This window comes from Urocitellus parryii, chromosome 2 (genome assembly GCF_045843805.1).
Source record: "Urocitellus parryii isolate mUroPar1 chromosome 2, mUroPar1.hap1, whole genome shotgun sequence".
Classification (NCBI taxonomy): domain Eukaryota; kingdom Metazoa; phylum Chordata; class Mammalia; order Rodentia; family Sciuridae; genus Urocitellus; species Urocitellus parryii.
In genome coordinates this window covers 200205198-200219810 of record NC_135532.1, presented here as the reverse complement: position 1 = coordinate 200219810, position 14613 = coordinate 200205198, and the positions used below count along the sequence as shown (strand labels likewise).

Here is a 14613-nt window from a genome sequence, read left to right as displayed (position 1 = left end):
TTGCCAAGTAAAATATTACCAGGATTTGAATTCTACTTCAGCCTCTTACTAGCTTTGTGATTTGGAGTAGCTTAAACTCAATTTCCTCATCTATAAAATGGGATAATAATAGTTCCCTCATAAAAGGCTTATTAGTATTATGTTTGGCACATAGTAACTGCTCAGAAGCCGGTAGCTATCATTAGATAAATTTAGTAGTTCTTGGTCCTGGGAGTGTTTAAGAGTAGCAATTGTAAAGGTTTCTTAGGCTTCAGGGCATTATCTGCAGGCACTGACCAGCTCTTTAATAATAATGTTCCTCTGAAGATGTTGGCAGCATTCTTCATTGAATGTGCCTGTTTACTGACTGGGTTTTTTCTATACCTATACCAAAAATGACCTAGCTGAAAGGTAGTGAAGTCTCATTAAGTTAAATCCTACAAGAGGTTACTGTTTGCAACATTCTTAAATGTAGTCATGTTTACTTTCTTGTTCCAACTTTCATATAGAAGGTAATATAGCCCAGTGAACTGACAGAGGAATGTGATTCCAGCAACCCAGAGGCTGAAGCAGGAGGATTGCCAAGTTCTATGCCAGCTTCAGCAAATTAGCAAAAAATTTTAAAAAGGTCTGGGGATATAGCTCAGGGTTAAAATCCCTGGGTTCAGTCCCCAGTACTGCCCCAAGATGATGATGATGATGATGATGATGATGATAATATTTTTCAATAAGGGAGGAAATGTCAGTGAAAATAGAGCAATTCTAGAATTTCAGTTGTTTAGAAGATAATGTTGACAAGGGGCTTGCCTGGGGTTTGGCGTCCAAGGTTGGGGATTGGGGATTAAGGAAATTCCCAAGGTCCAGGCACATTCCAATAGGAGTACTAATATAATTGCAAACTTGGATATTTTTAAGTTCATATGTGAATCACTTCCTTCTAGGTATAAATAGAAAAGTGATTGTTTTCTATTCCTCTGAGAATTTCTATCAGAATTTGATAGTCAAGGTCCAGTCTGTGTCCAGGATCTTTAGTTTGGGTCCTTGCTTAGTGCCTATTTCCCTTCTATCAAATGGGATAATGCCTTCTGTGCTCATTTTGCTAAGTGACAAATATTCTTTGGCAATGGAAAAGCATGTAGCTTATTTAATGATTCCTCCCATTTTTTTCTGTTTTCCTGTATATTTAGTAGATCACTGGTGGAGATGGCATGGTAGCCCAGAACTACATCTGTCACGTGTGTTGCCTCTTAGAGGTGTTTGTTTTAAATTTGTACGAAAGACTAGACACTTTTAGATTATTGCTGTTCTCATTCTTTAATTTCTTTTGTTAGAAAACCAATACATGCGTATTGCAAAAGAATTAGAAACTATAAATCAAATGAATGAAAATATTTCTAAATGCATAATCACTGAATTTATTTTGTATAATTTTAAAACAATTTCAACAATGCTGAAAATACATTGTTTCCTATTTTAATCACTTTATGTATATCATTTAACCTAACTTAATATTCTTCTATATTTTAATGACTACATAGTATCCCATGATGTAATAATATTCCATGATTTACTTACTTATTAGTTTAATTGTTTTTACTTTGATATTTAATGGTATTTCTGATTTTTTTTTCGATTAGAAATGTTGTACATAATGAACATCCTTTTTTTTTTTTAAAGAGAGAGAGAGCGAAGAGAGAGAGAATTTTTTAATATTTATTTTTCAGTTTTCGGTGGACACAACATCTTTATTTTTATGTGTTGCTGAGGATTGAACCCAGCGTTCCGTGCATGCCAGGCGAGCGCACTAACCCAGCCCCATAATGAACATCTTTATAGCTAAATATTTCTACATATTTTCAGTATTATTGTTTTTGTTTGTTTGTTTTTGAGACAGGGTCTCACTCACTTGTTTAGGGCCTCACTGATTTTCTGAGGCTGGTCTCAAACTTGTGGTCCGCCTTCCTCAGCTTCTTGAATCACTGGGATCCTAGGTGTGTAATGCTGTAGTAAGCTCTTTTTCTTCTTGTTTTCTTTTATTTGGATAAATAATAGACTTAGAATTGCTATTGCTATATCAAGGAACATAAAACATTTTAAGGCATTTGATCCATGTTTTTATTACTTTATTGAGGTGTAATTGACGTACAATAAGCTGCTCATGTTTATGGTGTAAAACTGGATAATTTTTGATATATGCACATCCATGAAACCAACACCACAATTTAAAACAGCACATATTTCTGATCCCCCCCCCCTTTGTACCTCTCTTCTTCAGGCAAAACCACAGATCTATTTTCTTTCACAGTAGATTAATTTGCATTTTCTAGAATTTTATGCAAACAGAATTGCAGAGGATATGTATCTTCTTGTCTGGTTTCCTGCACTAAGGATAATTACTTTAAGAATCATCCATGTTTTTATTATCATTAATACAGCATAGTATATTGTTGTGGAATAGTAAAATTACATTGTATGGATATGCCATAATTCTTTCGCCTATTAGTGGGCATACATATTTCCAATTTTTAGCTATTAAAAATACAATAGATTTACTTCAGATATTGGAGTATGTCTTTGTACAGATATAAGGCATAAGGCATTTAATATTTCTTACCAGATTTTGTGTTGGAAAAGGTACACTGTTGGTTATTGATACTTTTCTCTTTTCTCTCTTGATTTTTTTTTTTTTTAGAGAGAGAGGAAAGAGAGAATTTTAATATTTATTTTTTAGTTTTTGGCGGACACAACATCTTTGTTGGTATGTGGTGCTGAGGATCGAACCCCGGCCGCACGCATGCCAGGCGAGCGTGCTACCTCTTGAGCCACATCCCCAGCCCTTTTTTTTTTTTTTTTTTTTGACACTGGGTTCCATGGTGTCTCCCAGGCATGTCTGGAATTCTTGGGCTTAATGTGATCCTCCAGCTTCAGCCTCCCAACTAACTAGAACTGTATACTACCATGCCCTGTTCCATTGCTGGTATTTTGAAACTGAAAAAATATGAGGGAAACTATAGGTCTTTTTTTTTCTTCCTTTTTTTTTTTTGGAAATATATATATATTTATGACAGATTAAGGATTTTTTGAATGTAACAATTGAATTGATTTAACAGAACACTCTTAGAAATTTGAAATTAACAAAGGTTAATATGCAGAACCTAGGAACTATAAACATTTATTAATTAAGGAAACATGTTATCTGAAAAGCAAGGATCTTTTGCTCTCCTTTGATGAACTAATGTTCATAAGTAATTTATATTTTTCTGTCAAATGGCTCCTTCTGCATTGAACTTGAACAAGAAGAGTTTACTGAACTTCACAAAAGATATTCCTGAATCTGGTGTAGAATAGTTTCCAAACTATCTTTTCCCTCTCCTTAAGATGCACAGTTGACTGAAGGAGGACCTGAGAAGGCTTCAGATGACATCAGAGGTGCTTTTCAACAGCCTTCTTGATTTCCTTTCTCAGAAAGCAGAGGCTCAAACCTTGGAGACAGACGGTGAGAGTATTTTTCGAGAGTCCATGGGGCTTAATATTATTACGACTTTAATATGTTTTACATATTTTTTCTTAGTTGTACATTAGCTTTAAAATCACCAGATATGTGCTTTATCTCTGTAAAGTACTTCACCAGGAAATGTGGTTAAAATCCTACCTTTAAGGAACTTACAAAGAAAGAATAAATGAAAATAAATAAAGGTAATCAAGTTTAAAGGAGGTTAAATGCCATAAAAATATATTCATGAGAATTCAGTGAGTGAATTACTACTGGAGAGAGGGATTTTGGAGCTTGGAGGAAGAAATGGTATTTGTGTTGATGATACTTAATTTGTTTTTACCAAATCCACAGAAAATGGATAGTCAATATAAAAACCTGAAATAGAAATCTGGTTTCAGATAAAAAGTTAATTATTGTTTCAAGGAAAAAAGAAACTTGTTTTATTATTGTGGATTCATTGTCGTGTAGGTGTGTGATTACTTTTAGAATTATGTAAAGTGGTTACCTCTTACAAGGCAGTTCTGGGGAATGATAAAGCAATTGAATTAGCGCAAGTAGGTGGGCAGTGAACTAGAGATGAGTGAGTAGTTAATTCTACTCAGATTAACACGCCCGTTTTCTAGTGTAGCTACAACTTAAATAAATTTGTCAGATCTTACATTCTTGGACCTTAATGCTTTTTATTCCTGGACAGAAGCAATTCATGTCAGTCGGGAAAAGGGATAGTGGTTGTTTATGTTCCCATAATTACTTGTGCAGAGTTACCTTTTAACCAGCTAACTGAAAACTTTGATCAGAAGAGAGATAACAGATACAGCATCCTAAAATTCACTGTTTTAGTTGACCATGATGTTTCAAAAAGGGGATGGTAACTTTGAACCAAATTTGTTCTTCACCTATAGCCATAATATGCTTGTCCAGTGACAAAGCTCCCCTTTTCATTACTATCCTGAATTATCCTGATTAAATTCAGAAAACCCAATAATAAATTTGTGGGTTTTGTTTGTTTTGTGGTACCAAGGATTGAATCCAGGAGTGCTTAACTACTGAGCTACATTCCCAGTCCTTTTTATTTTTTGAGATGGGGTCTCACTAAATTGCCTAGGGCCTCAATAAGTTGCTGACACTGGCTTTGAACTTGTTATCCTCCTGTCAGCCTCCCAAATTGCTGGGATTATAGGTATGTACCACTATGCCTGCCTATGAAGTTATTTTAATTGCTTTCCTTAATGCTTATATCATCTTATAATTTCACCAGAAAAGTTTTTAAAATATTATTTTTAAAAAGACTGCCTAAATCTACTAGTAATTATTTGGTTGGTATTTGCTTTTCACATTTTCCTGTATTTTTTCCTCTAAGTTGGAACTTACATTAACTAGGTTTATATTTGTAAATACTACAAGTTCATTGATTGAAGTATAATTATGCATTAATGACTTGCTGATAGTCTGAAATCTGCTTTATATATATATATATATATATATATTAATTTTTTTAGTTGTAGTTGGACACAATATCTTTATTTTATTTATTGTTATGTGGTGCTGAGGATTGAACCCAGCGCCTCACACGTGCTAGGCAAGTGTTCTACCGCTGAGTTACAACCCCAGCCCCTGCTTTATATATTTGATGAAACAGTTAATATTAATCTCCTTTCTCAACTTTAAATTTTGTTAAAGTGAACATTATAACAACATGCATTCCCATGAGTCGATATAATTAGTTTGTTCTTAATTTGTAATTTTCTTTGTTTTACCAAATAACCAGAATGGTAACTAACAATCACTTAGTGATAGTTGGATAAATAAATCATAGATAGTCATCCAGGAAAGATATATAGCCAATGAGTTGCTCTTATAAAATAATCAAATTTAGATATTTCTTCTAGATAAAAAGGATTGTTTAAGACATAAAAATGAATTGATTTTTCTATATGCTTTATGTATATTCAAAATTTTTCAAGATTTTAAAAGCTATGAGTATGTCAAGTGTATTTTTTGTAAAACGAATTTTGTTAAATGGTTCCTCATTTTGAATGAGGAGCCCATGTTCAAATAAGCATGGAAGATGTTGGGGCAAATATGTCTTTTCAGTAGGTTTTTTAATATTCAGTGAACCATGTCCCTAAAAGTAGGATCTGGTAGACTGGTTATGACAAATTGAAGACTTTGAACTAATGTGTTTTATGAGTTTTTCTATAGTTTATTGTATTGTTACACTCTAAAAACACTCATTTTTAAGAACAGTAATTTCCTTTTGAGTGAGAGAACATAGGGGAGGTTTGGGGGGAGAAAAGAAAAGAATTTGGTTAATGAATATTACAAGCCATATAAAACATGAAGTGTTTACATAGCTTTTGAGTATCATAGGCAGCCAGATTTTCCTTGCTCCTTGTTAGCTCCCCTTGAAAGAAATAATTACCTGTCTAGTAACTAACAAAATAATTCTACCCTTTATTTTATTTTCATATTTTGTGGTGCTCTCTTTGTTTCAGTGTATAATATTTATTAGCCAATGTTGACAAAAATTGATGACAAAAAAAGAAGTGAATATGTTGGGTAGAATTAGATAATTGACCATGAATCGGTTTAGCTTAAACTCTTGAATATACTGATTTTTTCCCACTGAAAGGAGTTTTTATGGTTATGTGCCATAAGTTTTCACTGGGAAGAATTCCTTTTGCGGGGGAGGCGGTAATGGAGATTTAACCCAGGGGCATTCTACCACTGAGCTACATCCCCCAACCCTTTTGTGTTTTATATTTTAAGACAGGGTCTGACTAAGTTGCTTAGGGCCTGGCTAAGTTCCTGAGGCTGGCCTTAAATTTGTGACCCTGATTACAGACATGCACCACCACACATGGCTTGTTTGTATTGTTGATAACTTTTTTTTTTTGGTGTTGGGCGGGAGGTGGGTACCAGGGATTGAACTCAGGGGCACTCAACCATTGAGCCACATCCCCAGCCCTATTTTGTATTTTATTTAGAGACAGAGTCTTACTGAGTGGCTTAATGCCTCACTGTTGCTGAGGCTGGCTTTGATCCTCCTGCTACAGCCTCCCAAGCTGCTGGGATTACAGGAGTGCGCCCCTGTGCCCAGCCTGTTGATAACTGTTTTAACAAATATCTTGAGTGTTGAAACTTATGTTCCACATAGAGTTATCTGTCTATATAAAGATAAAAAATAACCAGTGACTCAACTGGCTTTAACAGTTGTGTTGCCACATTGGTAAAGTCAAGTAAATGAACTCATGGAAATGCTTTCCCCACACTTTAGAAAATATTTCTCAAAGAACATGGGATACAGTCCAAGCCCCCACTGGTTGTCTACAGCCACAGAAAGTACAGCATTCTATACCTATAGTTATGTTTCCTATACCTGTGTACCTATGATAAATTAGTCACAGTAAGAGGTTAACAATAACAAGAGTAAAATTGACTGGTTATAACAATATACTCTATCAAAAGTTACGTGAATGTGTGTGTCTTTCTCTCAAAATATCTTACTATACCGTACTAGCAAGGGGAATAAAAGTGTGGAAAGAAAACCACTGATAATTGGACTGTGTAAAATTATTTGTTTAAGAAATAGCACTTTTTAGTAAGTGTTTAAACTTCTAACTCAGGTTTTCAGGGGGACCATGGTACTAGAGAAACCAAGATCAATCCTTAATCTTATTAAGTCACCTCAGTTGGAATTAATTGCCATAAACCAAGTTGGCTGTCTCATTGGTGTTTCCCTGGCTTCGTAGACAACCTTGGTAAGAAAATCTGGATGCTTGGCTGAAACCAAGTGTTGTCAATTTCCAACATTGCTTCCATCCCCTCCTAATTCCCTTTCTCACAGCCAGCTGTCTTATTTCACAGCCTTGTGATTTCCTCTTAACTGATGTCCTTGTCCACATCTTTCACAGCCACCAGATCTTCCTAAAAGTCCAATTTATTTGAGTAACTTCTCTAATCAAAAATGATGTAATGCTTCCAATAGCAAAATGCACATAGACAACAGGCCTTCCTTAAGTCAATCCTAACCTACTGTTGCAATGGGAAGCATTAACCTGATTGGCATTTCTTCACAATTTGGTATCTTTAAAGAATGGACTCTCCTTAAGTCTTTTACCTAATATTTAAATTAATCTACTATTTTGGGTAGAAAATCCTTACTATACCTTCATTATCAACTCATGTTTTTTTCTCTTTCATGAATGGTTTCAAATTCAATAATTTAAATAATTAAAAATTTGCTGATCAAACTGACTATTCACTTTCACTTCTTATATAGATCCTGGTCTTTCACTTAAATTAACAGTGGTAAACCTGATATTCTCCTCTCTGTACATTTGCCCTTCATCCATGTGGTCTGTGGTTTGCACATCTGAAATTGGTGTGATTCTAATGGAAGAGCTTATTATGCATGTTATTTAGGTAACTAGAATCTTCCCTTTCTGGATTAGAGATAAAAACATTGATAATTTTTAACCCCCATTGAAGTCCGTTTTTGCATTTATGTATAGGACTGTTCATAGTTACACCAGGGCAAACTTCTACCTTGAAACTTCTAACTTGAAATATCCTGTTGTTGCCACCCCACTCTGCACCCTCCCTGCTGTATTGCGGACTAAGTTAGTGCATCTCAAAATATCTGAAAGGAAGGCCCAATTTTTGTTTGCATGTTCTTATTTCATTTCATTATTTTAGTAACTCATTATTTTTAGTAACTTTAAAAAAGTATACTTTTACTGTACTTTTTAAAAGCCTCTATCTGTGACAGATTGGGAATTAAGCAAAAGACATAGAATGTAAGTCCAAATTGTTCATTAAACTCAACAGACATCAAATTACTTTGTCACATTCCATAAAAGTTTCTAATTACTGAAAATTTTAGTCCTGTGAGATTATAAAAAGTTTCAATAGCTCACTATGCTGCCATGCTTCCTTTTTAGAGTGATGCTCCTCTTATTATTCCCCAATGAATGCTAAAGCTTCTTTTTCAATTGGTGAAACCTTGATTGTTCCTCCAGTCAATTCACATGCCACCTCTGCACAGTATATACGTTAAAAACAGTTTTCTGCCTTGTCTCCTGATGTTTTTCCTAAAAAATTTGTGCTTCATTTGCTTTCTTCATTTTGTTCATGTCTTGGCTTAAGAAGTATCTCACTATGTTGTTGATTGTATTTTTTCCTGACAATACTATTAAACCCAATAAACGCTAGTTTATCACTTATCCTTGTAGCTGCTTCTTTTAACAAATTCGTAGATTTGTTATTTCTTGTATGGTAAATTCAGAATAGTTACTGTGCAAAAATGAAAGCTATTTCAAGTCGTCCTTACCCACCTAATCTTTTTGAAAGGTTAGTTAGGCATGGTGGCACATGCCTTTAATAGCAGTCGCTCAGAAGGCTGAGGCAGGAGGATTGCAAGTTTGCGGCCAGCCTCAGCAAATTAGGGAACTCCAAGACCCTCAACAATTGAGCAAGATTATGTCAGAGAGTGGGGAGGTAACCTTGATGGTAAAGAGCCCCCAGGTTCAATCCCCATTACCAAAAAAAAAAAAAAAAATTCTTTCCTCAGCTGGATCCAGGGGACTTTTCTGTATTAAGAGCATTTATTATCTTGCATAGTTATAGTAGAAATTCATGAAATTGACGATTGTTTAAAGACAAACAAAATTATACTTCTTGATTATTAAATAGACCAAGAGCAATTCTTAAACTGTAGTTATGTTTACTTTCTTGTTCCAACTTTAATATAGAAGGTAATATAGCCCAGTGAAGTGACAGAGCAATGTGATTCCAGCAACCCAGAGGCTGAAGCAGGAGGATTGCCAAGTTCTATGCCAGCTTTAGCAAATTAGCAAAAATTTTAAAAAGGTCTGGGGATATAGCTCAGGGTTTTATTCTTAAATCATGGAGGATCCAAGAGCGTTTCTGTTTATGAGAATCATTACCTGACATTGTTTTAGAAATTTAAACTGATAAAAAACTTTTAAAAATTCAAGAATGCACAAGGATGCATTTCATTAGCCATCAAAGCAGTGACACATTTATAACCTCCGAATGACTGCACTGTACCCTCATGAGAGAAAGATACCAAAAGAGCAGATAACATTTTAGTATTCTAATATTCTATTGTTGACCTCCTATGCCTCCTGAATGAATTGTGGGAATCTTTTGGGGTCCCAGGACCTTACTTTGAGATTTGCTGTTTTATAGGAATTCATTTTTTCTAATTGTCAGCAGAATCTCCTATATTTTTATTTCAATAATCTAGCTTTTATGTATGTAGATTAGTAATATTTTTTAACATCTTCAAGCCTTATCTTATTACCCACTTTTCTATTAATGTCTATACATAGAATGTACTGGAACTTATTACTAGTGTTGGTTTTGCTTACTCAAGGAAAAGTCATTTTATTTGTGGATACTCTTAAGGTCATTCCTAGTTATGCTCTGTCAGTAACCCTAGCTTTCAAGTGCTAGCCCTTTTTATGACTTAGGAGCTCTAAATCCTTCTTTTGTGATGAGACTCCTTACTCCAGAGGTTTTGGAGCTTTGGTTATTTTTGTAATGATTTTACATAATGAAGTTGATATTTTCTTTTGGGGACATGACAGGCTTCCCTTCAAGTCTGCCTTCAAGTCTTTTCTTCTCTCCTTTGTGTGACCTTCCCCTCCACTTGCCTCAACCTGATCCCCAATGCTGGCACTCCTTTTCTGAGAGTACAGTCTGCTCTCTGGCAGATATTTACTTGGCCCTAGTGACTCCAGTTCTTTGTCACTCTCTACCCTTTTACCTTGGCTGATACTCTGTTAAATTCTTTGTGAGGTCCTAGCAGGACAGTCAGTCTCTAGGGTATTTAACGACTCTTCAAATTACATGGGTACTGGGTCTTCCCTGAGAGTTCTGGGAATGCATTGTGTACCTGTCAGCGGGATGGGAAAACCAAGATGGCTGCTAGTCAGACTTGATTTACTAACAGCTCTTTTTATTCGTTGTCTTTTTATCATATGATGATGTCATGGTGTGAGCTGGAATTTCAGGACTTAGTATCATTATAAGTGATAATCTAGCAGCCTGGTGCTCACAGAATGTTGGGAGTTTTTATAATTTAATTCTGTGTCCTAAACATAGTAGGCGCTCAGTAAATGTTTGCTGAATTAATTTTTTTCTCATTAGCATTGGATAAAACTCTTGTCTCTAGTGACTATATTATAACATAAGCCAGGCATCTTGCTGTTATAGCCCAAGGAAATAGCCCTCATACTATTCTGAAAAGGTAAATATTGCTGTCATATTAAGAAAACTCTCACTTAATGAATATTGATACTTAGGATGTACAGAATTCAGATTTTAAATGGGACATGACTCTGTCTCTGTTACATACGTCTACAGTAATATTATTTTTCTTAAAATTTTGTATTAAATTATTTTAACCATGTTTTACACATATAGACTTGAGGTAATTGTTTTAATAATTTTCATCTTTCCTTGTTAAATAACACCTCATTTAATAGCACCAACAAATTGCTTCATAAGTATTCAAACAAGCCTTCTTTGTTTCAGAGCTTTTTCTTCAACTTTCCTTCCCTTGCCTTATTTCAAATGTGATTTCTTCTCTGCATTAACTGGTTCACAATTTCGTCTCCTCTCTAAGCCATCAACAACCCCACAGCTTCTGTTTTTATTTTTAATATGCATTTAATCATATCATTACTTATAAGTCGTTCAATGCCCACCAGATAAAGATCAGCTCCTTGGCATGGCCCTGACTCAAAGTCCTTGGTTCCAGTAGTATTTCCAGCCTAATCTGCAGTCACATTGGACAGCCTTCCTTCATCACTCCAGCTCTTTTCTGTCCTGTAAGTGCCATTTCTATAGCTTAGAGTAGCTGCCATTCTCTCCTGCCTGGCCAGCCCTCACTCTTCAACCATCACTCACTGCCACCTGAACATACATACATGAACTAAAACCTAGTTATAGCCTACTGTGTTCCTAGAGCACTTTTTAAATACTCCATTCATAGCAGTTAGCACAATATATACTTCTTGTCCTTTTACTTGGTGACTAAAGAAGAGATCACATGAACTATGCATGCTCATGTATTATGTAGTCACTACGTATTTATCATGCTACCCCTTTTCCTGTGCCATTTGGGAGAATATGTCCAAATAAATTCAAGTGTGTGAAAGTGATTGAAACTCAACATAATCTTTATTTGTTCTATTTTTTAAAGGGGAATATTTTGTAACCCACTGAACCTTAATAAACTCCATATCTTACACTAACTACTCTTTAGAACTACTCATGATATACTTTGCCTCTGATGGTAGCAAACTAATATTATAGATGGAGATGCGCTGATTTTAGAATATTGCATATTAAGTATTAGAACTGTTTGTTTCACTGGACTATTTCTGAGAGTTAGGACTGTTTTATTTTAAAACTTCCCAACTGTAGCTACTAAGTTAATTTTTGAGGGCTTGCAAGGGAAGAATCAAACACCCTTGTCTTAGTCTATTTTCTGTTATTATAACAAAATGCCTCGTGCTGGGTAATTTATAAATAATAGAAGTTTATTTACTCATGATTCTAGAGACCCAAATGTAGAAGCATGGTGCTGGTATTTATTCAGTATCTTCTGAGGGCCTCTTGCAGCATTGTAACATGGTAGAGGGAATCAGGTGGCAAAACAAGCTTGCTAGCCTAGCCGGTTGCTCTTCTTCTTAGGAAGCAACTAATGCCATTATGGGGGCCTCACTCTCCTGACCTTATCTAATCCAAATTATCTCTCTAAGGCCCCACCTGCAAATACCATTAACATGTAAATTTGAGATTAAGTTTCTGACTGGTGAATTCTGGGAAAACACATTCAAACCATGACAACTTTATTCTGGCAGTAATACTTTCTCTTGGCCCATGGGTTGGAACTATAAAAACATAATAAGAAAATTTCATTCTGATTTTTTAAATAATAAGACTGAGGTTCTTTACTCTGTGGAGCTTCTGTCCATTTTTGATATTATGATCATTTTTTCCCTTTATCAATCTTATATATCCATCTCATCAAGAATAGGAAATTTAGTAATTATGTGATATAATTTTACTTGTGATTTTAGTAAATATATGCATTATGTAGGAAATTCATGATTTTACCAACTAAAAGCTTATTTTTTAAATGAATTCTAGAAATTAATGTTTATAGGAGTATTTCCTTAGTCTTAACCTGTCACTTTGCTACAGATCTAAAAGATACAAATAGAGCTCTAAGTTTCACATTCACTACTCTAAAATACGGTTAAGAAACAAATTCAACCTGAATTCTTTAATAAGCATAATGGAAGGGTTGTTTACTTTTGAGAACTAATAGCTGCCTCATCCTTTGTGATTGCTTGCTTACATAATTTGTTATGAAAGAATGCTTCTAGGTAAACCATCTCCCCCAAATGCTTGTAATTTGTTCTGTTCTGCTTGGGAAGGGTTAAGAGGAGACAACATCCTGTCAAAGACCTTGTTTTTAATTTTGCTTCTCACACTGGCACAGATCCTGCTAAGAGCAGCCCAGATTAGTTCGGAAAACCTTTGAAGAGATTTAAGATGTCCTTCAGCCAGTTTGAAGGTTTTTGTCTTGCAAATCCAGTACAAGGGCGCCTGCAGGCATCTCGACCCTTGCTGTGCTGCTGATGCAGCTCAAGGTCACACTAACCCGCCCTGTGACATTCAACAACAAAAAAAATTATGCAGTGAAACTGCTTCAGCGGTTCAGCCAACCAACAACTTCCCTTAGTGAGGAACTGAGGAAAAAGTCTTTTTTTCCCCTTCCCTCTTTTTCTTTTTTTGGGGGCTTTGTGCATTTTTGCTGTAGGAAATAATCCCGGATTTCTGGTGTGTGTGATGACAAGGTCATTTCTTAATTAGAACACATGTAAAGAACAAAGCTAAATGGCTTCAAAACAGCTTTGTAGTTGATGGAGAGGATTTAAATTATTTAAAGAGATAGTCACCCATGTATGATGGAAACTGAATTCTAAAGGCATTAACTCCTTCATTCCTGTCTGCTTGCCATTTCTTTCATGTATTTATGTCTGACTTTAAAGGGTGGCATTGAAAGCTTAAGACAGTTTTTACAAATGCCCAGTTTTTACCAGGGTGAAACATAATTTATAAATCGAATTCTCAGATAAACTTAATGGAGAAGTTTTCTCCCCATAACATTTATCTCCTGGAAATTTAGAATTGACTTAGGAACTAGGAAATACAGACACATTTTCCCCCTGGCAACTGTGATTTATTTATAATGTGTGTGTGTGGGGGGTGATGAGTAAAGTTCTTCTTTATCTCCTCTTCTTCACTTTAACCAGTTGGTGATTTAGATGTCTAGTAGAGCTGTTTGGCCCAGCTTCATTAGAAATTACATCACATATCATTCAGGTTTCTGAGTTTTCAAAGAATTGGTATAGAAGATAAAGCTTTTTTCCAAGGGGGGGAAAAGCCATTTTGATTTAAAATAAACTTTTAAGAAAGTTGTTTCTGAACATGTGTGACTTTCTTAGGCATTATGAAACATGTCCATAAACACTGGATAGCCTTGTGGGCTCACTGTGCTGTGGGGCATGTTGTTCCTCTTGTTGCCTGCTAGTGCTAACTGCCAAATACATCCCTTGGATACAATCCAAGTGAATTGGCTTTCTATGCTTGAGACATAATGCATATCACCTCTGTAGGACTGGAGCTGAATAATCTGAGAGCTAACTTTATGGTTCATATTTTCTTTATATAAATTATATGTAAAAACACACTGCACTTATTTCTTTATACACAGAAATCACATCATGTAGATAAATTTTACCTCAACATTATGATACTAGCCGAAGAATTTTCTCAGAATTCATACCTAGTTGTTTTTCCAAGTAGATATTTTCTGAAAATGTTATTAAAGTACAATTGGGTCAAGTACTTTGTAAAGATGTGTAGTATTTTAAGTTTGATTATTTGATATTTTAAATTCATGAGCCATATTTTAAAAATTTAAGTCTGAGATGATAACATGATGGATTGTCTAAGAATGGTTTACTAGACTTATTAGGAGGGATTTTCCTCTTGTCAAGAAACAGTTTCTTTAGATACATGGAAAGAAAAAG

At 35.0% G+C, this 14613-nt stretch overlaps 1 protein-coding gene across 5 annotated transcripts in view; it reads left to right on the top strand.

Moving 5' to 3' along the window:
* Nrip1 (nuclear receptor interacting protein 1) overlaps positions 1 to 14613 on the top strand; it is an 83902-nt gene that overhangs the window by 35459 nt on the left and 33830 nt on the right. For 3 of the 5 annotated variants that reach the window (XM_026411750.2, XM_026411758.2, XM_077795376.1), the window contains one exon: positions 3358 to 3475. The exons of 1 other annotated variant lie outside the window; for it this stretch is intronic. The gene's annotated coding sequence lies outside the window, so the exon portion shown is untranslated. Of the gene's footprint in view, positions 1 to 1932; positions 1971 to 3357; positions 3476 to 14613 lie in introns of those variants that run through there. One more of the 5 variants, XM_077795378.1, reaches the window with a different exon arrangement.